The sequence below is a fragment of the Salvelinus alpinus genome, chromosome 9 (genome assembly GCF_045679555.1).
Source record: "Salvelinus alpinus chromosome 9, SLU_Salpinus.1, whole genome shotgun sequence".
Lineage (NCBI taxonomy): Eukaryota > Metazoa > Chordata > Actinopteri > Salmoniformes > Salmonidae > Salvelinus > Salvelinus alpinus.
This window is the reverse complement of record NC_092094.1, coordinates 67,279,811-67,301,875: the sequence shown is the minus strand read 5'-3', so window position 1 is coordinate 67,301,875 and position 22,065 is coordinate 67,279,811. Positions and strand designations below refer to the sequence as shown.

The following is a 22,065-nucleotide window of genomic DNA, read 5'->3' as shown; positions in this document are numbered from 1 at the left end:
CCCCATGTTGAAACACTGGTACAAATCTCTGAAAACATACATTGCAATCTCAACACACAAGCCACCAAATTGTAATAAATGTATGTGCGAAAAGTCCATTAACAAGGAAGTCATTGCTATTTTGGATGGAAGGTTGCCGCTTTTGGAAGCAAAATAGTAGACAAATACTCACAGTCACTAACAGACAGTATAGGAAAGGGAGACGAACAGAGAAAGACAATGAACGAGAGAGAAACTTAACAAGGAAGAGAGAGAGAACAATACTGCCAGAGAGGGAGTTTGTTCGACAAGCGTAACCTTCAGAAGAGCATTTGAGCACAGCTGTATTGCCATCTGTTAGATGAAGCTCAGGCAGCCCTTGAGGGAGAAGGGTCATTTTGACAGTTCCGTCCTCCCCTGGCACCACCCAATTAGCAGCACCCATCAATCAAGGCCAGAGCCATTGATTTTCAAACATATTAGTAAACCTAGATCAATGCCAAACACTGGTGAACCATTTGAGGTGCTATAATTCGTCAATCCCTCTTCCTTTATCTCTTTCCAACAGCCCTCAGGTTCTTCTGTTGTCTCTCCCATGAATCGTTTTGTTGGGTGTATTAGAGAAGGAAAACGTAATTTCGATATATGAAACCTTGATTGCATCAACGATCACATGGAGAACTTTTGGGTGGAACCATTGACCATGCAAATGTGGAAACAACAATTTCTGTATTGTTCAAGAAAATAACAGAGCTATCATCTCTTTCATTAACTTTTACTGCCTCAGAAACCCGGATCCGGGAGCACCCCCCACCCCCCACACACTGATTAGCATAGATAGCATAGCTTCAGAAGTAGATAGTAGCATCTAAATATCATTAAATCACAAGTCCAAGACACCAGATGAAAGATACAGATCTTGTGAATAAAGCCACCATTTCAGATTTTTAAAATGTTTTACAGGGAAGACAAAATATGTAAATCTATTAGCTAAACACGTTAGCAAAATACACCACTATTCTAACTCCATCAGTTTCTTACTCCTTCAGGTGCTATCACCAATTCGGCTCAACTAAGATATTGATAGCCAATAACCTATAAAAAAAACCATCAGATGACAGTCTGATAACATATTCATGGTATAGGATAGTTTTTGTTAGAAAAAAGTGCATATTTCAGGTAGAAATCACAGTTTACAATTGCACCGACCATCACAAATCCACTAGAATTACTAGATAGAGCAACGTGTATGACCAATTTACTCATCATAAAACATTTCATAAAAATAGACAAAGCATAGCAATGGAAAGACCCAGTTCTTGTGATTTCAGACCATATTTCAGATTTTCTAAGCGTTTTTCAGCGAAAACACAATAAATCGATAAGTTAGCATACTACATGTTCCAACGTTACCAGAGCATCGATTCCAGCCAAAGAGCGCTATAACGTAACCACCGCCAAAAGATATTAATTTTTTCACTAACCTTCTCAGAATTCTTCCGATGACACTCCTGTAACATCATTTTACAACATACATATACAGTTTGTTCGAAAAGGTGCATATTTAGCCATACAAAACCGTGGTTACACAATGAAAATACTAGGAAATCAAGCCTCAATATGTCTGACGTCATCTATCAGAGTGATCTAGTTTAATTAAAAGCTAATCATATACTTGACTAAAAAATACAGGGTTGACAGGAATCGAAAGACAAATTAGTTCTTAATGCAACCGCTGATTTACATTTTTAAAATTATCCTTACTTTTCAATACAGGGTTGGCCAAGTGAAGCTATACCAAACAAAATGGCGATGTATGCGTTTAAAATATTTCGACAGAAACACGGTTTATCATATTAAATATTGCTTACTTTGAGCTGATCTTCCATCATATTCTTGGGCAATGTATCCTTTCTATGTTATAAACGTCTTTTGGTCGATAGATGTCCTCTGTCCTTCGAAATGTCCATCACCAACGACCGACACCCTAAAGCGTGTCCAAACTTTCAGAGTGCACGACAAAGAAATTCCTCAAAATCGCACTAAACGGATATAAATTGATATAAAACGGTTAAAATTCACTACATTATGATGTTTTTAACAACTATAACGACTGAAAACATGACCGGAGAAATACTGCTGGTTAGAAAACGATTTGGAACGAGGCAGGTCCGATGGCCTTCACGCTTGAGGCGCACGTTGAGAAAGAGGGGTCTCTGTACATTTTTGTCATTTATAATGGCTGTGAACGTCCCATAGACTTCATTGAAAACGTGATGACGTACAGACACCCAGAGGAAGACGTAGGTAGTGTCGGTTTCTTCATAGCATTCACTGTGGCCTTATAAACAGACCCCAGATCAGAGGTAAAAATTTCTGAAATCTGAACCCTGTCATGAAAAGTGCTGTAGAAATTGTTCTGTACCACTCAGAGACAAAATTTCAACTCCTATAGAAACTATAGACTGTTTTCTATCCAATAATAACAATAATATGCATATTGTACGATCAAGAATTGAGTACGAGGCAGTTTAATTTGGAAATGTAAAAAAAAAAATAATGCTAACAGCTCCCCCTATTGACAAAAGGTTAACTTTCGCACGCAAACACACACAAGGTCTGCGCTGAATCCTCTGTATCTGAAGAAAAGAAAATGTCTGCATTTTGCATCGGCGGGGACAAGCTCAGTCTGAGCCATGTAGATACTGGATTGCCATCTAGCGTGATATGAGGCAGGCGATCAACTCCCAGACACATTCTCAGATAAGCGATTTAAATGTGATGTTTCTGACAAGCATTTGTTGGAGAAATACAGGATCAGGTTCAATCGCAGCTAAGACTATCTTATTCCTAGGGGGGTAACAGAGATAATGCATCTCTACTTTTGGAGGTTTAGCAAAGCACAGTATGTCGCTTACCGTTGACAGCCAAGACTTTTCAGCCATTCAGTGCTCAAAACTTCTATCATTTTCCTTTTTACCCTTTCTTTGAGATGGTAACAAATCCCATTCATTAATTTCATGGAGGGCCTAGTGCCGGCTGGTTTTTGGTTTATACATTATTTTAAGACCTAAACAACCAGGTAAAGGGAGTTCCTTACTAATGAATGACCTTAATTCATCAATCAAGTACAACATGTTTGCTCAGGATTCTTTTGTTTAAGATTTACAAAATGTATGTTCATCTGATGTGTATGAGGAAGTGAATCCAGATGCAGCACTGGAGGTATTTGTAAAATGATTCATGCCAATTGCATGTACCTGTTAAGAAAATGTGAGAACTGTTAGAGCCCACTGGATTGAGGGTTGACAAGAGATTAACTGCTCCTCTTCTAGTTTAAATGAGAATATTAGTGTGACAAATTTCAGATTTTCTTCATAATGAAATAGCATTCAGCTCAGACACCCATGCATACCCCACAAGACATGCCACCAGGAGACTCTTCACAGTCCCTAAGTCCAAAACGAATACACAACAATACACCGTTTTATACAGAGTGTCACACCCTGACCTTAGAGAGCCGTTTTATTTCTCTATTTGGTTAGCTCAGGGTGTGATTTGGGGTGGGCATTCTATGTTGTCTATTTCTTTGTTTTTGGCCGAGTATGGTTCCCAATCAGAGGCAGCTGTCTATCGTTGTCTCTGATTGGGAATCATACTTAGGCAGCCCTTTTTTCCTCTTTCTGTTGTGGGATCTTGTCTTTTTGTGTTGCATGTGTTTGCACTACTAGCTTTACGTTCGTTGAGTTGTTTATTGTTTTTTTGGTGGAACATTTCAAATTAAAGGAAAATGTACGCCTACCACGCTGCACCTTGGTCTCATTCGAACGACGAACGTAACACAGAGCCATGATCGAGTGTAACTCCCATCTCCAATTACTCAAGCAAACAGCAAAATTACCTTTAAAAAACGGATTTAAAAAAACAACTCATGGAACGGCGGGGACTGTGAGGGGAGGGGAACAAACACACGCACACACAGACACACTCTTAACACACACTATTTGTATTATTTTTTAGTTGCATTGTTTTTTTGGGTGGGGGGGTAAGATCATCTTTAATATTGCAGATTGTGGCTTCTAGCAATGATCTGCATAATTTCCAATCATTTGCATTTGCACACTGCATTCGGAAAGTATTCAGACCCCTTGACTTTTTCCACATTTTGTTACGTTACAGCCTTACTCTAAAATTGATTAAATAATTTTTTTGCTTCAGCAATCTACACACAATAGCCTATATTGACAAAGTGAAAATGTATTTTTTTACATTTTTGCAAATATGTGTGTGTGGATATATATAAACTCAGCAAAAAAAAGAAACGTCCCTTTTTCAGCACCCTGTCTTTCAAAGATAATTTGTAAAAAATCCAAATAACGTCACAGATCTTCATTGTAAAGGATTTAAACACTGTTTCCCATAAATGAACCATAAACAATTAATGAACATGCACCTGTGGAACGGTCGTTAAGACACTAACAGCTTACAGACGGTAGGCAATTAAGGTCACAGTTATGAAAACTTAGGACACTAAAGAGGCCTTTCTACTGACTCTGAAAAACACAAAGAAAGATGCCCAGGGTCCCAGCTCATCTGCGTGAACGTGCCTTAGGCATGAGGACTGCAGATGTGGCCATGGCAATACATTGCAATGTCTGTACTGTGAGACAGGACGGAAAGCTGATTGTCCTCGCAGTGGCAGACCACGTGTAACAACACCTGCACAGGATCGGTACATCCGAACATCACACCTGCGGGGCAGGTACAGGATGGCAACAACAACTGCCCGAGTTACACCAGGAACGCAAAATCCCTCCATCAGTGCTCAGACTGTCCATAATAGGCTGAGAGAGGCAGGACTGAAGGCTTGTAGGCCTGTTGTAAGGTAGGTCCTCATCAGACATCACCGGCAACAATGTCGCCTATGGGCACAAACCCACCATCGCTGGACCAGAAAGGACTGGCAAAAAGTGCTCTTCACTGACGAGTCACGTTTTTTTCTCACCAGGGGTGATGGTTGGATTTGCGTTTATCGTCAAAGGAATGAGCGTTACACCGAGCCCTGTACTCTGGAGCGGGATCGATTTGGACGTGGAAGGTCCGTCATGGTCTGGGGCGGTGTGTCACAGCATCATCGGACTGAGCTTGTTGTCATTGCAGGCAATCTCAACGCTGTGCATTACAGGGAAGACAGCCACCAGCCATACTGCTCGTTCTGTGCGTGATTTCCTGCAAGACAGGAATGTCAGTGTTCTGCCATGGCCAGCGAAGAGCCCGGATCTCAATCCCATTGAGCACGTCTGGGACCTGTTGGATCGGAGGGTGAGGGCTAGGGCCATTCCCCCCAGAAATGTCTGGGAACTTGCAGGTGCCTTGGTGGGAGAGTGGGGTAACATGTCATTGGACTGAACATGTCAACATCATACTTTCAAAATCTTTGCTAGCAGTCATCGTCATGAATCAAGTCGCCATTCTATTGGCAAATCCATTTTAATCCTTGTCATATGAAGATAAACAATGAGGAGAAACGTATAGGTGCTCATTGGCCATTGGACATAAACATTACACAAGTTGGAAATCGCAAATTCAACAATGAGTGGTTTGGAAGGAATCAATGGCTAACTGCAAGCATTGCAAATAAATCACTAGCCTGCTATTCAGTGGAGTGGCTGTGTGGTCCCAAGTCTAGGATTAAGGGTGTCTTTTCAATCTTAAAATTATAAACATTCAACATTGGCCATGCTGTCAATGAAGCATGATTTGTGACGCACTCAAAACAACTCGGAACTGCAAAATCTGACTTCAGTGAGTTCAAGACAACTGGGAACTCGGGAAAAAACGAGCTACGACTTCGGGAAAATATGTTTTGATCGGGTCATCCAACTAAATCTGGAACTTGGGCCCCTTTCTAGAGCTACGACCTGAAGATCACCGATGTCACCGATGATTCGACCTTGTTTTTTTCCGACTTCCCAGTTGTCTTGAAAGCACCATAAATCCAGAGAATGCCAGACTTTGATGACAAAATATTCCCACGAAGGACCGCCGCGCCACCTTCCTGCCTCTTTGGGCTAGGGGGCAGTATTTTCACGTCTGGATGAAAAGCATGCACAAAGTAAACTGCCTGTTTCTCAGCCCCAGAAGCTATGCATTTTTGCATATAATTTGTATATTTATATAGAAAACACACTAAAGTCTTTAAAACTGTTAAAATCATGTCTGTGAGTATAACAGAACTTATTTGGCAGGCGAAACCCCGAGGACAAACCATCCAGGAAAAAAACAATTTGAGATCACTGTGTTTTCAATTAGTTTTCTAAGGGGAACTAGGTTTTTGAGGCACTTGCTTGCAGTTCCTATCGCTTCCACTAGATGTCAACAGTCTTTAGAAATTGGTTGATGTTTTTCCTTTGAGAAATGAAGAAGTAGCCCTTTCCTTTCTGAGTGTCAAGCCAACTGTACTTTTTTGTTTGGTGCGCACAATCTGGAACTCGCTCCACTGTAATTTTATCCGCTATTGAACACAATATATTCCGTCTTAAATTTTATCAATTATTTACATTTTAAAATACCTAAAGTTGGATTAGGAAAGTTGTTTGAAATGTTTGGACCAAGTTTACAGGTAACTTATTAGATACTTTGTAGTCATGTTGGGCGAGTTGGAACCCGTGTTTTCCTGAATCAAACGCGCCAAATAGATTGACATTTTGGGGATATAACGACGGAATTTATCAAACAAAAGGACCATTTGTGATGTTTCTGGGATATATTGGAGTGCCAACCTAAGAAGATCTTCAAAGGTAAGGCATGAATTAAATCGTTATTTCTGACTTTCGTGTCGCACCTCCCTGGTTGAAAAATGTTTGTCATGCATTTGTATGATGGGGCACTGTCCAGATAATCGCATGGTTTGCTTTCACCGTAAAGCCTTTTTGACATGGTGGCTGACATGGTGGCTGGATGAACAAGAAATAAAGCTTTATTTTTATGTATTACACTTTTGATTTCATGAAAGTTAAATATTTAAAGTAATTTAATTTGAATTTGCTCTGCCATTTCACCGGATGTTGTCAAATCGATCCTGCTAAAGGGATTTGATCCCTATATAAGTGAGCACAGCACAACAACAATGTATTTCATGCTGCTGCATAAATTAAATGCTAGGGAGATATGTATAATGTAGCTAAGAAAGTAATACTAAGTGTACGTTGTGTAGTAAGCTGTTAGTAGCCCTTGTGCCTCACCCTAATAATTTAGTCTATTTTCACCTTTTAATTGCGCCTTCTGTTCTGACTTGGTGGTGCACATGAAGCCTATAACCTGTTTTTGAGAAATGTAGTCATTGAATATAGTAAGAGCATTCACAGGGAAAGCACTGTAAGAACGGCCCATGTTCTGAATTCTGTCGCACTACATTTCAAAAGTGCTGAACAAATAGTTATATTGACTACTTCCGTCCTAGCTCGCTCATTAAACTTCTCACGAGTCACCAACCCTGATCCGGTAGCACCCCCCACCCCCCACCCCACTGAGTAGCATAGCTAGCATAGCGTCACAAGTAACTTGTAGCATCTAAATATCATTAAATCACAAGTCTAAGACACCAGATGAAAGATACAGGTCTTGTGAATAAAGCCACCATTTCAGATTTTTAAAATGTTTTACAGGGAAGACACAATATGTAAATCTATTAGCTAACCACGTTAGCAAAGGACACGATATTTTTACTCCCAACAGCTTTTTCCTGCGTCAGTAGCTATCACTAATTCGACGAAATAAAAATATATATAGCCACTAACCAAGAAACAACTTCATAAGATGACAGTCTGATAACATATTTATGGTATAGCATAGTTTCTTTTTGGAAAAATGTGCATTTTTCAGGTATAAATCACAGTTCTACATTGCAGCTGCAATCTGAAATAGTGCTGACCCAGCCAGAACAATTACAGAGACCAACGTCATATAACGAATTACTCATCTTAAAACATTTCAGAAAAATACACAGCGTACAGATATTGAAAGCCCAACATCTGGTGAATCCAAACAATATTTCAGATTTATGAAATGTTTTATAACGAAAACAAAATGTAGCGCTAAATTAGCATAGCTATACCAGGCAGATTCGGCTAGGCGCCCACGGCCAGTTCACATGCACAACAGATATGATATAACATCGTAAATTGGGTCTTACTATGGCTGATCTTTCATCAGAATGTTGATCAAAGTGTCCTTTGTCAAGATGAGTCGTTGGTTCCGTTCAGAATTGTTCCTTTCCCACTCCATTTAGCACAGGTACCGGTCGAGTGGCACGGATCTCTCAAACGTAAATAAATTCAGACAACGGAACACCACAAAACTCCCGAAAAAATTCAAATAATCTGATTAAACTATATTGAAAAAACATACATTACGATGATCTGGTCACATGTATCAAACAAACTTCGAGACGGAGATAGTTTTCATCCATAACGCCAGCAAAACAGTACACAATCGCAGCTCCAACTCGTGCGAATCAGAAAACAGGAAGTTGTCGGTCACGCCAAAGAAATAGGTCTTATTTCACGTCAGTACCAGATAAACAAAGAATTTCTCCTCTGACGTCCTCTTGACACCCAGAGGAAGGCCAATGAGGTGTGTTTCGGGTCATAGGGGGCACGACCATATATAGGCAGAGCGTTGAAGCTGGCATACACATCTTGCTTTTTTCTTCTTGGTCATGGAAAGTGCTGTCAAATGACTTCTGTATCACTCAGAGACAAAATTGAAACGGTTTTAGAAACTAGAGATTGTTTTCTTTCCAATGGTATTATTTATATGCATATAGTAAGAGTAATAATTGAATAAGAGGCAGTTTAATCTGTAGAGCAAATTATGCTAATGGAAAAATAGCACCCCCTGTATTCTCAAGAAGTTAATGTATTGCTTCTTATACAAACTATGGCATATGGGGACGACAACCGGATATCTCAATTGTCAGCAGAAACCACATTTGTTTAAGCTAGTCAGTCATATCAGCTATGTTGTTTTTTTAAAGGCAGTAAAAGAGGCTGAAGGAACTGTTTCGCTGCCAGACAAAGCTCCGCTGATACCCAAGTGTAGCAGTGGTAAGGTGTTGGGACTGCTGTTGGAACTCTGCTGTTGGGACAGCTTTATGTAGGCCCTAAGTTTGTGGGCACCATTTGTCACCGTTGTAGTGCAATTCATGTATTGTTTAGTGTTGTGTTGTGTAGTGTGGCTATGCTGGCATGCATCCCACATGTTTGTTTTGTTTGCCCCACAAAGATTTACATGCTAAAATCGTCACTGCATTGATGTATTATACTTTTTTAAATGTAGATGTTCTAAAGGATTCCATACTAATGTATACACTAGCTTTTCATTCTAAATCTAATATTGCTGAGTAGGTCTAAGGCCAACACACACTAGAGGTCGACCGATTATGATTTTTCAATGCCGATACCGATTTTTGGGGGGACAAAAAAGACCGATACCGATTAATCGGACGATTTTTATTTATTTATTTGTAATAATGACAATTACAACAATACTGAATGAACTGTTATTTTAACTTAATATAATACATAAATAAAATCAATTTAGCCTCAAATAAATAATGAAACATGTGCCATGTAAGAAAGCTAACGTTTAAGTTCCTTGCTCAGAACATGAGAACATATGAAAGCAGGTGGTTCCATTTAACATGAGTCTTCAATATTCCCAGGTAAGAAGTTTTAGGTTGTAGTTACTATAGGAATTATAGGACTATTTCTCTCTAAACGATTTGTATTTCATATACCTTTGACTATTGGATGTTCTTATAGGCACTTTAGTATTGCCAGTGTAACAGTATAGCTTCCATCCCTCTCCTCGCCGCTACCTGGGCTTGAACCAGGAACACATCGACAACAGCCACCCTCGAAGCAGCGTTACCCATGCAGAGCAAGGGGAACAACTTCTCCAAGTCTCAGAGCAAGTGACGTTTGAAACGCTATTAGCGTGCACCCCGCTAACTAGCTAGCCATTTCACATCGGTTACACCAGCCTAATCTCGGGAGTTGATAGGCTTGTTTGAATGTGCTGTTTGAATGAATGCTTACGAGCCTGCTGGTGCCTACTATTGCTCAGTCAGACTGCTCTATCAAATCATTGACTTAATTATAACATAATAACACACAGAAATACGAGCCTTAGGTTATTAATATGGTCGAATCCGGAAACTATCATCTCGAAAAAACAACATTTATTCTTTCAGTGAAATACGGAACCGTTCCGTATTTTATCTAACGGGTGGCATCCATAAGTTTAAATATTCCTGTTACATTGCACAACCTTCAATGTTATGTAATAATTACGTAAAAGTCTGGCAAATTAGTTTGCAACGAGCCAGGCGGCCCAAACTGTTGCATATACCCTGACTCTGCGTGCAATGAACGCAAGAGAAGTGATACAATTTCACCTGGTTAATATTGCCTGCTAACCTGGATTTCTTTTAGCTAAATATGCAGGTTTAAAAATATATACTTATGTGTATTGATTTTAAGAAAGGCATTGATGTTTATGGTTAGGTACAGTCATGCAACGATTGTGGGTTTTTTCCGCAAATGCGCTTTTGTTAAATCATCCCCCGTTTGGCGAAGATGGCTGTCTTTGTTAGGAAGAAATAGTCTTCACACAGTTCGCAACGAGCCAGGTGGCCCAAACTGCTGCATATACCCAGACTCTGTTGCAAGAGAAGTGACACAAAGAAATTCATGTTAGCAGGCAATATTAACTAAATATGCAGGTTTAAAAATATATACTTGTGTATTGATTTTAAGAAAGGCATTGATGTTTATGGTTAGGTACCTTTATCGCGAATGCGCACCGCATCGATTATATGCAACGCAGGACACGCTAGATACACTAGTAATATCATCAACCATGTATAGTTAACTAGTGATTATGATTGATTGTTTTTTATAAGATACGTTTAATGCTAGCTAGCAACTTACCTTGGCTTCTTACTGCATTCGCGTAACAGGCAGGCTCCTCGTGGAGTGCAATGAGAGGCAGGTAGTTAGAGCGTTGGACTAGTTAACCGTAAGGTTGCAATATTGAATCCCCGAGCTGACAAGGTAAAAATCTGTCGTTCTGCCCCTGAACAAGGCAGTTAACCCACCGTTCCTAGGCCGTCATTGAAAATAAGAATGTGTTCTTAATTAACTGACGTGCCTAGTTAAATAAAGGTGTGTAAAAATACTGATTTCCGATTGTTATGAAAACTTGAAATCGGCCCTAATTAATCGCCCATTCCGATTAATCGATCGACCTCTAACACACACTCAAAATTAAAAATATTTGAAATACAGCCCTAAGACACAACAAAATATTAACCATCACCTAGGTTTGCTGTTCAATGAAGTCATGAGATGACTTCAAATAAGGCTGGAGACTAACCTGTACCCCCGCACATTGACTCGGTACCGGTATCCTTTGTATATAGCCTCGTTATTGTTATATAATTTCCTTATGTTACTTAGTTTTTTATTTTTGTTTATTTAGTAAATATATTTGTTAACTCTATTTCAACCAATTTGTTATGGCAAGCCTAAATACGTTCAGGAGTAAAAATGTACTTCACAAATCACATAATAAGTTGCATGGACTCATTATGTGTTAAATTATAGTGGTTAACATGATTTTGGAATGACAACCCCATCCCTGTACACCACACATACAATTATCTGTACGGTCCAAGCAAAGATTCAACAACAAATAGCAGGGATTTTTTTCAATGCCTTGCAAAGAAGGGCAATGATTTGTTGATGTGTTTCAAAAAAGCAGACGCTGAATATCTCTTTGAGCATGCTGAAGTTATAGAGATATAACGAGATATACCGTCTGACTCGGTAAAGCCAGTTGGGTTCTCAGTACATCCGCCGACAGGAACAAGCATCTCTCCGGGGAAGCAGAAGGGTGGAGGTATATGTTTTATGATTAACGACTTATGGTGTAACTGTGATAACATACAGGAACTCAAGTCCTTCTGTTCACCCGACCTAGAATATCTCACAATCAAATGCCGACCATACTATCTCCTGAGATAATTTTTTTGTCAATAAAAGCCACAGCTGTCTAGATCCCCCCCTCAAGCCGACACCACGACGGCCCTCAAAGAACTTCACTGGACTTTATGCAAACAGGAAACCACATATCCTGAGGGAACTGAGGCATTTATTGTAGCTGGGGATTTTAATAAAGCAAATTTGAGGAAAAGGCTCCCGAAATTCTATCAAGATATTGATTGTTGTACTTGCGCTGCTAAAACTCCGCGACCATTGTTATACTACCTTCCAGAATGCATATAAGGCCCTCCATCGCCCTCCATTCGGCAAATCGGACCACAATTCCATCTTGCTCCTCCCCTCCTATAGGCAGAAACTCAAACAGGAAGCACCCGTGGTAAGGACTATTCAACGCTGGTCTGAACAATCGGAATGCACGCTTTAAGATTATTTTGATCACACAGACTGGAATATGTTCAGAGTAGCTTCAGAAAATAATATTGACACATATACCGATACGGTGAATGAGTATCAGGAAGTGCATAGGAGATGTTGTACCCACTGTGACTATTAAAACCTACCCCAACCAGAAACCGTGGATATATGGGAGCATTCGCACAAAACTGAAAGCGCAAACCACCGCATTTGACCAGGGAAAGAAGACTGGGAATATGGAAGAATGCAAGTCTGGTTATTCCCTCCGCAAAGCAATCAAGCAGGCTAAACGTTGGTATAGGGACAAAGTGGAGTCCCAGTTCAACGGCTCAGACATGAGACGTATGTGGCAGGGTCTATAGATAATCACGGATTATAAAAGGAAAACCAGCTATGTTGTGGAAACCGTCATCTTGCTTCTGGACAGCCTGAACACTCGATTTGAGTATAATACAATGCCACCGACGCGGCCCACTATCAAGGACTGTGGGCTCTCCTTCTCCATGGCCGACGTGAGTGAGACATTTAAGCGTGTTAACCCTCGCAAGGCTGCCGGCCCAGATGGTATCCCTAGCTGCGTCCTCAAAGCATGCACAGATCTGGCTGGTGTGTTTACAAATATATTCAATCTCTCTCTCTATCCCAGTCTGTTGTCCCCACATGCTTCATGATGGCCACCATTGTCCCTGTACCTAAGAAAGCAAAGGTAGCACTCACCTCTGTCATCATGAATGGGCTTTGAGAGACTAGTCAAGGATCATATCACCTCCACCTTACCTGCCACCCTAGCCCCAGTTCAATTTGCTTACCGCCCCAATAGATCCACAGACGATGCAATCGCCACCACACTGTACACTGCCCTGTCCCGTCTGGACAAGAGGCATGCGTATGTAAGAATGATGTTCATTGACTATAGCTCAGCATTCAACACCATAGTACCCTCCAAGCTCAAACTCGAAGCCCTGGGTCTGAACCCCGCCCTGTGCAACTGGGTCCTGGACTTCCTGACGGGTTGCCAGAAATGGGGAATTGTGGCCCATTCCTCCTGACAGAGCTGGTGTAACTGGGTCAGGTTTGTATGCCTCCCTGCTCCTTGCTTTTTTCAGTTCTGCCCACACATTTTCTATAGGATTGAGGTCAGGGTTTGGGATGGACACTCCAATACCTTGACTTTGTTGTCCTTAAGCCATTTTGCCACAACTTTGGAAGTATGCTTGGCGTCATTGTCCATTTGGAAGACCCATTTGCGACCAAGCTTAACTTTCTGACTGATGTCTTGAGATGTTGCTTCAATATATCCACCAAATGTTCCGACCTCATGATGCCATCTATTTTGTGAAGTGCACCAGTCCCTCCTGCAGCAAAGCACCCCCACAACATGATGCTGCCACCCGTGCTTCAGGGTTGGGATGGTGTTCTTCGAATTGCAAGCCTCCCCCTTTTTCCTCCAAACATAACGATGGTCATTATGGACAAACAGTTCTATTTTTGTTTCATCAGACCAGAGGACATTTTTCCAAAAAGTACACTCTTTGTCCCCATGTGCAATTGCAAACCGTAGGCTGTCTTTGTTATGGCTGTTTTGGAGCAGTGGCTTCTTCCTTGCTGAGCGGCCTTTCAGGTTATTTCCATATAGAACTCGTTTTACTGTGGATAAAAATACTTTTGTATCTGTTTTCTCCAGCATCTTCACAAGGTCCTTTGCTGTTGTTCTGGGATTGATGTGCACTTTTCGCACCACAGTACATTCATCTCTAGGAGACAGAATGAGTCTCCTTCCTGAGGCATTTGGAAATTGCTCTCAAGGATGTGCCAGACTTGTGGAGGTCTACAATTGTTATTTTCTTGGCTGATTTCTTTTGATTTTCCCATGATGTCAAGCAAAGAGGCACTGAGTTTGAAGGTAGGCCTTGAAATACATACACAGGTACACCTCCAATTGACTCAGGCTAATTTACATAGTTTATCAGAACTTCTAAAGCCATGACATTATTTTCTGGAATTTTCCAAGCTGTTTAAAGGCACAGTCAACTTAGTGTATGTAAACCTCTGACCCACTGGAATTGTGGTACAGTGAATTATAAGTGAAATAATCTGACTGTAAACAATTGTGCCATGCACAAAGTAGATGTCCTAACCGACTTGCCAAAACTATAGTTTGTTAACAAGAAATGTGTTGAGTGGTTGAAAAACGAGTTTCAATGACTCCAACCTAAGTGTATGTAAACTTCCAACTTCAACTGTATATAGTGTATTCTATACTATTCCACTGTATCTTAGTCCAATTGTAACGATTGTCCTGGGAAGAAGGAGTGGACCAAAACGCAGCGTGGGAAGTGTTCATGATAATTTAATAAATAAACTGAACAGTGAAATAACAAAAACACCAAAGAGAGAGAACGAAACAGTCCTGTAAGGTGCAGCAACACAAAACAGAAAACAACTACCCACAGGTGGAAAAAGGCTACCTAAGTATGGTTCTCAATAAGAGACAACGATAGACAGCTGACTCTGATTGAGAACCACACACGGCCAAACACAAAGAAATAGAAAGCATAGAAAAATGAACATAGAAAATCCACCCCAACTCACGCCCTGACCAAACCAAAATAGAGACATAAAAAGGATCTCTAAGGTCAGCGTGACACCAATGCCGCTCTGACATATGTATATATTCTTAATCCATTCCTTACTTAGATTTACATATTTTTTTGGTATATGTTGTGAAACTGTTAGATATTACTTGTTACATATTACTGCACTGTCGGAGCTAGAAGTACAATAATTTCGCTACACCCACAATAACATCTGCTAAACATGTGTATGTGACCAATACATTTGATTTGATTTGAGTTATTCGGTTTTGTATGGTGTATTAATACACAGTCACTACAAAAATAGGGATTTCACCATGAGGCCAATGATGATTTTTAAAACAGCTACAGAGTTTAATGGTTGTGATATGAGAAACTGAGGTTAGATCAACAACATAACTAAACTAAATGACAGAGAGTGAAAAGGAAGCCTGTAGAGAATAAAAATATTCCAAAACATCAATCCTGTTTGAAACAAGACACTTAAGTAATACTGCAAAAAATGTAGAAAATAAATTAAGTATTTGTCCTGAATACAAAGCGTTATGTTTGGGCAAATCCAACATAATACATGACTAGGTACCACTATTCATATTTTCAAGCATGGTGGTGGCTGCATCATGTTTTGGTATGCTTGTCATCGGCAAGGACTAGGGAGTTTTTGGGGGATAAAAATAAATGGAATACAGCTAACCACAGGCAAAATCCTAGAGAAAAACCTGGTTCAGTCTTCTTCCAACAGACACTGGGAGACGAATTCACCTTTCAGCAGGACAATACCCTAAAACACAAGGCCAGACCTACAATGTAGTTGCTTACCAAAATGACATTGAATGTGACCTAGTTATAGTTTTGACTTAAATCGGCCTCAAAATCTATGGCAAGACTTTTAAATGGCTTTCTAGCAATGATCAACAACCAACTTGACAGAGATTTACATTTTTTTTTAAGAATAATGGGCAAATGTACAATCCAGGTGTGCAAAGACTTACCCAAATAGATTGACCAAAAATGAAAATTAATCCCACTTTGTACTAACAAAATGTGGAAAAAGTCAGCAGCATGGCAGAATCACATAACAACAACACGGTGGCAGCAGCACAAAATGGTAGCAGCATATAACATGGTTCAAATATTATTGGGCACAGACAACAGAACAAAGGGCAAGAAGGTAGAGAAAACAATACATCACGCGAAGCAGCCACAAGTGTCAGTAAGAGTGTCCATGATTGAGCCTTTGAATGAAGAGATTGAGATAAAACTGTCCAGTTTGAGTGTTTGTTGCAGCTCGTTCCAGTCGCTAGCTGCAGCGAACTGAAAAGAGGAACCGACCCTGGGATGTGTGTGCTTTGGGGACCTTTAACAGAATGTAACTGGCAGAACTGGTGTTGTATGTGGAGGATGAGGGCTGGAGAATTTATCTCAGATAGGGGGGAGTGAGACCTAAGAGGGTTTTATAAATAAGCATCAACCACTGGGTCTTGCAACGGGTATACAGAGATGACCAGTTTACAGAGGAGTATAGAGTGCAGTGAAGTGTACTATTAGGAGCATTGGTGGTAAATCTGATGGCTGAATGGTAAAGAACATCTAGCCGCTCGAGAGCACCCTTAACTGCCGATCTATGAATTAAGTATGTAATCTAGCATGGGCAGGATGGTAATCTGAATCAAGGTTCTTTTGGCAACTGGGTGAAAGAGGAAAAATTACCATAGAGGAAAGCAAGTCCAGATTTAACCTTAGCCTGCATCTTCGATATGTGCTGAGAGAATGACAGTGTACCGTCTAGCCACACTCCCAAGTACTTATATGTGGTAAGGTCCAAACCCTCAGAGGTAGTAATCACACATTCTTCTTACCAAACCACATGACATTTGTTTTGGAGGTGTTCAGAACAAGCTTAAGGGCGGAGAATGCTTTTTGGAGACTAAGAAAGCTTTGTTGTAAAGCGTATAACACATATTCAGGGAGGGGCCAGCTGAGTATAAGACTGTATCATCTGCATATAAATTGATGAGAGCTTTCTAATGCCCGAGCTATGTTGTTGATGTAAATTGAGAAGAATGTGGTGCCTAGGATCAAGCCTTGGGGTACTCCCTTGGTGACAGGCAGTGGCTGAGACAGCAGATGTTCTGACTTTATACACTGCACTATTTTAGAAAGGTAGTTAGCCAAACATGCCAATGACCCTCAGAGACACCAATACTCCTTAGCCGGCCCACAAGAATGGAATGGTCAACCGTATCAAAAGCTTTGGCCAAGTCAATAAAAATAGCAGAACAACATTGCTTGGAATCAAGGGCAATGGTGACATCATGTAGGACCTTTAAGGTTGCAGTGACACATCCATCACCTGAGCAGAAACCAGATTGCATACCATACTATAGACATCAAGAAAGCCAGTCAGTTGTTTATTGACAAGTTTTTCCAACAATTATGATATAATTGGCCTATAACAGTTAGGATTAGCTTGATCTCCCCTTTTAAATAAAGGACGCACCGTGGCTGCTTTCCAAACAATGGGAACCTCCCCAGAGAGGAGAGACAGGTTAAAAGGCCAGAGATAGGCTTGGCGATGATAGGGGCTGCAACCTTAAAGAAGAAAGGATCTAAACCATCTGACCCAGATGTTTTTTTTGGGTCAAGTTTAAGGATCTCCTTTAGCACCTCAGACTCAGAGAAACTGTGTAGCGGGGCAGGGGCGAAAGAGGGATGAGGATTAAGGCTAGTCGTATTAGAAGGGCTGGGAGATGAGGAAATGTTTGATGAGAAAGGAGGCATGGCTGAATCAAAAAGGAATCCTGACTTAATGAACTGGTGATTAAAGAGCTCAGCCACACACGCCTTGTCAGTAACAACCACATCATCAGCATTAAGGGACATGGACAGCTGTGAGGAGGAAGGTTTATTCTCCAGGTCTTTCACCCTTTTCCAGAACTTAGACCTCCAGAGTAACTAACTTTAGCCTTCCGGATAGCCTGAGTGCACATATTTCTCATGTGCCTGAACGAGAGTCAGTCAGCCTGAGTATGCATGTGCCGAGCCTTTTGACAAATGGAATTCTTGAGGTGGAGTAACTCTGCCAGATCATGGTCAAACAAGGAGCTGAACCTGTTATTTATTCTCAATTATTTTGGGGGAGTGTTTGTTAAGAATATCACCGAAAATATCAAAAAAGAAGGTCCAAGCGTCTTCGACAGAGGGGAACAAGCTGATTCTATACCAATTTACAGAGGCCAGGTCATGAAGGAAGGCTTTCTCATTAAAGATTTTTAGCAAGCGTCTATGACAAATCAGGACAGGTCGTTTAACTGAGCAGCCATTACGAACACAGGCTGTAAAACAGTGATCACTAAGACTGATACCTATCAGAGGTATTTGTGAGGATAACATCGAGGAGAGTAGCCTTTTCTGGGTGTTCGGAGTCATATCTTGTGGGATTGGTAATCATCTGAGAAAGATTTAGAGACTCCCATTGCTTTAGGACTTGGTCAGGTGGTCTAAGCAATTACCAGTTTCGGTCAGCTAGCAGGACAAATTCAGACTTAGTATAAGGGGCCAGGAGAGCACTTAGGGCAGGTAGGGTACAAGCTGGTGCTGGTGGAGGACGATAGCATCCAGCAACAGTCAACAAAGAGCTATTTGATAGTTTAATGCGTAAAACCTGCAAATTGAATTCTTTGGGGACAGACTTGGTGGAGACAACCGAGCACTGAAGATGTTCCTTGGTAAAGATTGGTACTCCACCACCTTTGGAAGATCTGTCTTGCCGAAAAAGGTTATAACCAGAAAGGTTAACATCAGTGTTCAAAACACTGTGTCTTAACCACGTCTCAGTAATGACCAACACATCTGGATTGGAGTTGTGAACCCACACTTTCAATTGACACATTTTAAGTAATAAGCTTCTAGTGAGAATGTGCAGAAAACCCAGGCTTTTAAGAGAGCAGAAATCAGAGCACAAGTCAGAATTGAGGTTAGCAACAGTAGATGGGCCAGGGTATACATGCACATTTCTAGATGTCATCAGCTGTAATACAGTCAGGGCACGGCGTTGGACAGGGAGAGCTCTGCAACGTGGATTTTTTTTAAATGACATTTGAACGTGCATCAGATGGTAGCAAGATAATATGAGTAGGAGAGGAGGTTTTCAACCTTACCAGACAGGTGCATGGTAGAGCTGATAAAAACATCCAAAGCGAGTTAGGGTTAGGGGAAGGGTTAGCTAACAGGCTAAGTAGTTGCAAAGTAGCTAAAAAGTAGTAAGTAGTTGAAAAGTTGCTAATTAGCTAAAATGCTAAAGTTGTCCATGATGAGATTTGAGATCGCAACTAGCCCACTCATCCACACCGACCAACCACCCTACTTTTGTTTTTTGCCTTAATTTTTGCCTTAAGTAACCATCTGTCTTATGCAACCATACCAAACGTAACATTTCATACTAATTTAAGTGTCCCGGATTAACATTTACTATGTTATATCTAGTCTATGAGATCAGGCTGTTGTGTCTGTATGTGTGAGAGTGTGTGTGTGCATGCTGAGCGGGGTTTTTAGGTTGACAACCCATTGAAAATTGACAAAACAAGCTTACGATTCCTTGTACGACACATCCCAACAATACAACATACTGTCAATCTGAGAGCGGTTCACCAACCCACAAACAGAGATGTCTGTCACTCACTACAGACTCTTGTTGCCTTTACATTTCATTTGCATATTGCACTGGGAGGCGATGGAGAGCACTAAAAAGCTCTGCCGATTAGCCTCACAACAGGTGGTAAACCACGGGTCACACCAGATAACAGCGCCACTCAACATCACCCTCTTCCGTCACCCCTCTGGAGGATGTGTCAGAGGGCCAGTTGATGACCCTGGATGCCTCGTCCCATGTGGTGCCCATCGTGGGGACGATTACCCATAATTAGGTTCGTCTGGCTGGGTTCTGTGTCGGCACCTTCCCTTGGGTCACCCTGGGGGGAAATTATTGATGAATAAGTACAGTAAGGGCCCCCGGAGTCCAAAAACCAAATTGGGCCTTAAAAAATTGGTAATGTAAAGCTTTTTTTTTTTTTTTACAAAAAAACACGTTGGCTAAGGTAATGCCTCAAACGGGTTATAATTTAAGACAGAGGAGCTGTAGTTAGCTAGCTGCCCCTGGAACTCGAGATAAGCAGCTCCTTTAAAATGGAGATCACATCACTCCAAATCTAAGGGGAGATGCTTCTTTGATTAGTACGGCTCAGTCAGAGCTTGTCACTGAAGCTCTCGCTGGAACTTTATAACCATCAGTTGCCTCAAGCTTTGTATCACCACTGGCTTATTTGGGATCACTAGGGGGCAGCTGTTCAAAATGATGACCCGAATCAAGTCTTTCATCTCCTCTTCCTGGTAATCTTAAAAGTATGGCCCGACTAAGTAGACATTTCAAATGACAAGTTGTTCCCAATGGGATTTGGGGTTATCCTCAAACTAGCTCCAGACCTATGGAATTGGTCTTTGAGACTCTGACTTCGTCGGATTCTTAACGGGGCCTTAAGGCAAAAAAACACTGCCCAGCAGTGTCCCCGACGCCCCTGATGTAAAAACGAGAAGCAGCGAGCGGCTCCTCTCTCCCTCGTCTTATCAGAGGCTGCCAGACTCCAGCCCACAACAGCATCCCACGCAAAGCCTGGAGGTGCACCTCCACATGAAGGCATCTCACATCAGAGGGAGAGAGAAAGAGATCGAGGAGAGAGAAAGGGAGAGAGAAAGAGAGACACCTAGCCCAGGAACATTTGAGGGGAAAATGGAGAAGGGTTGATGTTAAGCAGCAGAAGGCCAGGAAAGCGGATTTGTAGTCCAACAACTCACTCCTCTTCCCATGAGCTCTGAGAGCTGATGCAAACCAACACAAATATACAAAAAACACACACACACACACAAATACACAAACAAACATCTACCCTCATAAAACACACAGAGACAAACAAACATAAAAAAACACATAAAACACTTGATGTATATGACTGTCGCTCTTTCAGTTCTGTGTCAGACCGTCAGTGTGATAGTGGTAAAGATGCAGATCAGTAACAGACTACAGGTCCAATCGATCAAATTTTAAACATACTGTATAGGCTAGGCATAGCCACACCATGTGAAATGGGAAGAGCTAGGAGAAATCTCACAAAGTAGGCATGCACTTTATTTATTTTGAATAAAAGCATAAAGATATAAATATCCTTTCACCTGAGGAGGATACATTGTTTAATGTAGCTGTCTGACATTTATATTTTGACGAGTCACTGAAACTGTGGATGTTGACACCCACAAAATGTGATTCCGTCTCCCTCTCCGATCTGACGAGGCCAGAAGTACACACACACACACAGACACACACACATGCTCTCTCGCTCTCTCTTTGTCTGTCTTTCCCTCTCTCTCTCTAACACACATTGTGGCTGGCAGCTATGAAGCGCAGAGACGAAGAGAAAGTGTCTCTTCAAAGTGCCCCCCCCACACACACACACAAAAAAAAGCTTTAACTTTAAGAATAATAAATTTTTTAGGCCTTGCAAATGCATTGATATGAAAAGTATTATTATATTCTAAAATATGTAAGACTAATGTGAACTTCCCTACCTAAATGCATCTGAATACAGTGCCTTGCAAAAGTATTCACCCCCTTGGCGTTTTCCTATTTTGTTGCATTACAACCTGTAATTTAAAAAGGATACACTCCACATAGCTGGGCTTTACGGAAGAGTGGCCAGAAAAAAGTCATTGCTTAAAGAAAAAAATAAGCAAACACGTTTGGTGTTCGCCAAAAGAAATGTGGGAGACTCCTCAAACATATGGAAGAAGGTACTCTGGTCAGATGAGATGTCCATCAAGGAAAACACTATGTCTGGCGAAAACTCAACACCTCTCATCACTCCGAGAATACCATCCAGTGAAGCATGGTGGTGGCAGCATCATGCTGTGGGGATGTTTTCATCGGCAGGGACTGGGAAACTGGTCAGAATTGAAGAAAT

At 41.1% G+C, this 22,065-nt stretch overlaps 1 protein-coding gene across 3 annotated transcripts in view; it reads right to left on the bottom strand.

Annotated features, from left to right (window-relative positions):
* The window catches only part of LOC139530506 (leucine-rich repeat and fibronectin type-III domain-containing protein 2), an 86,998-nt gene that overhangs the window by 45,615 nt on the left and 19,318 nt on the right, over positions 1-22,065 (bottom strand). The gene's annotated exons all lie outside the window — the stretch shown is intronic.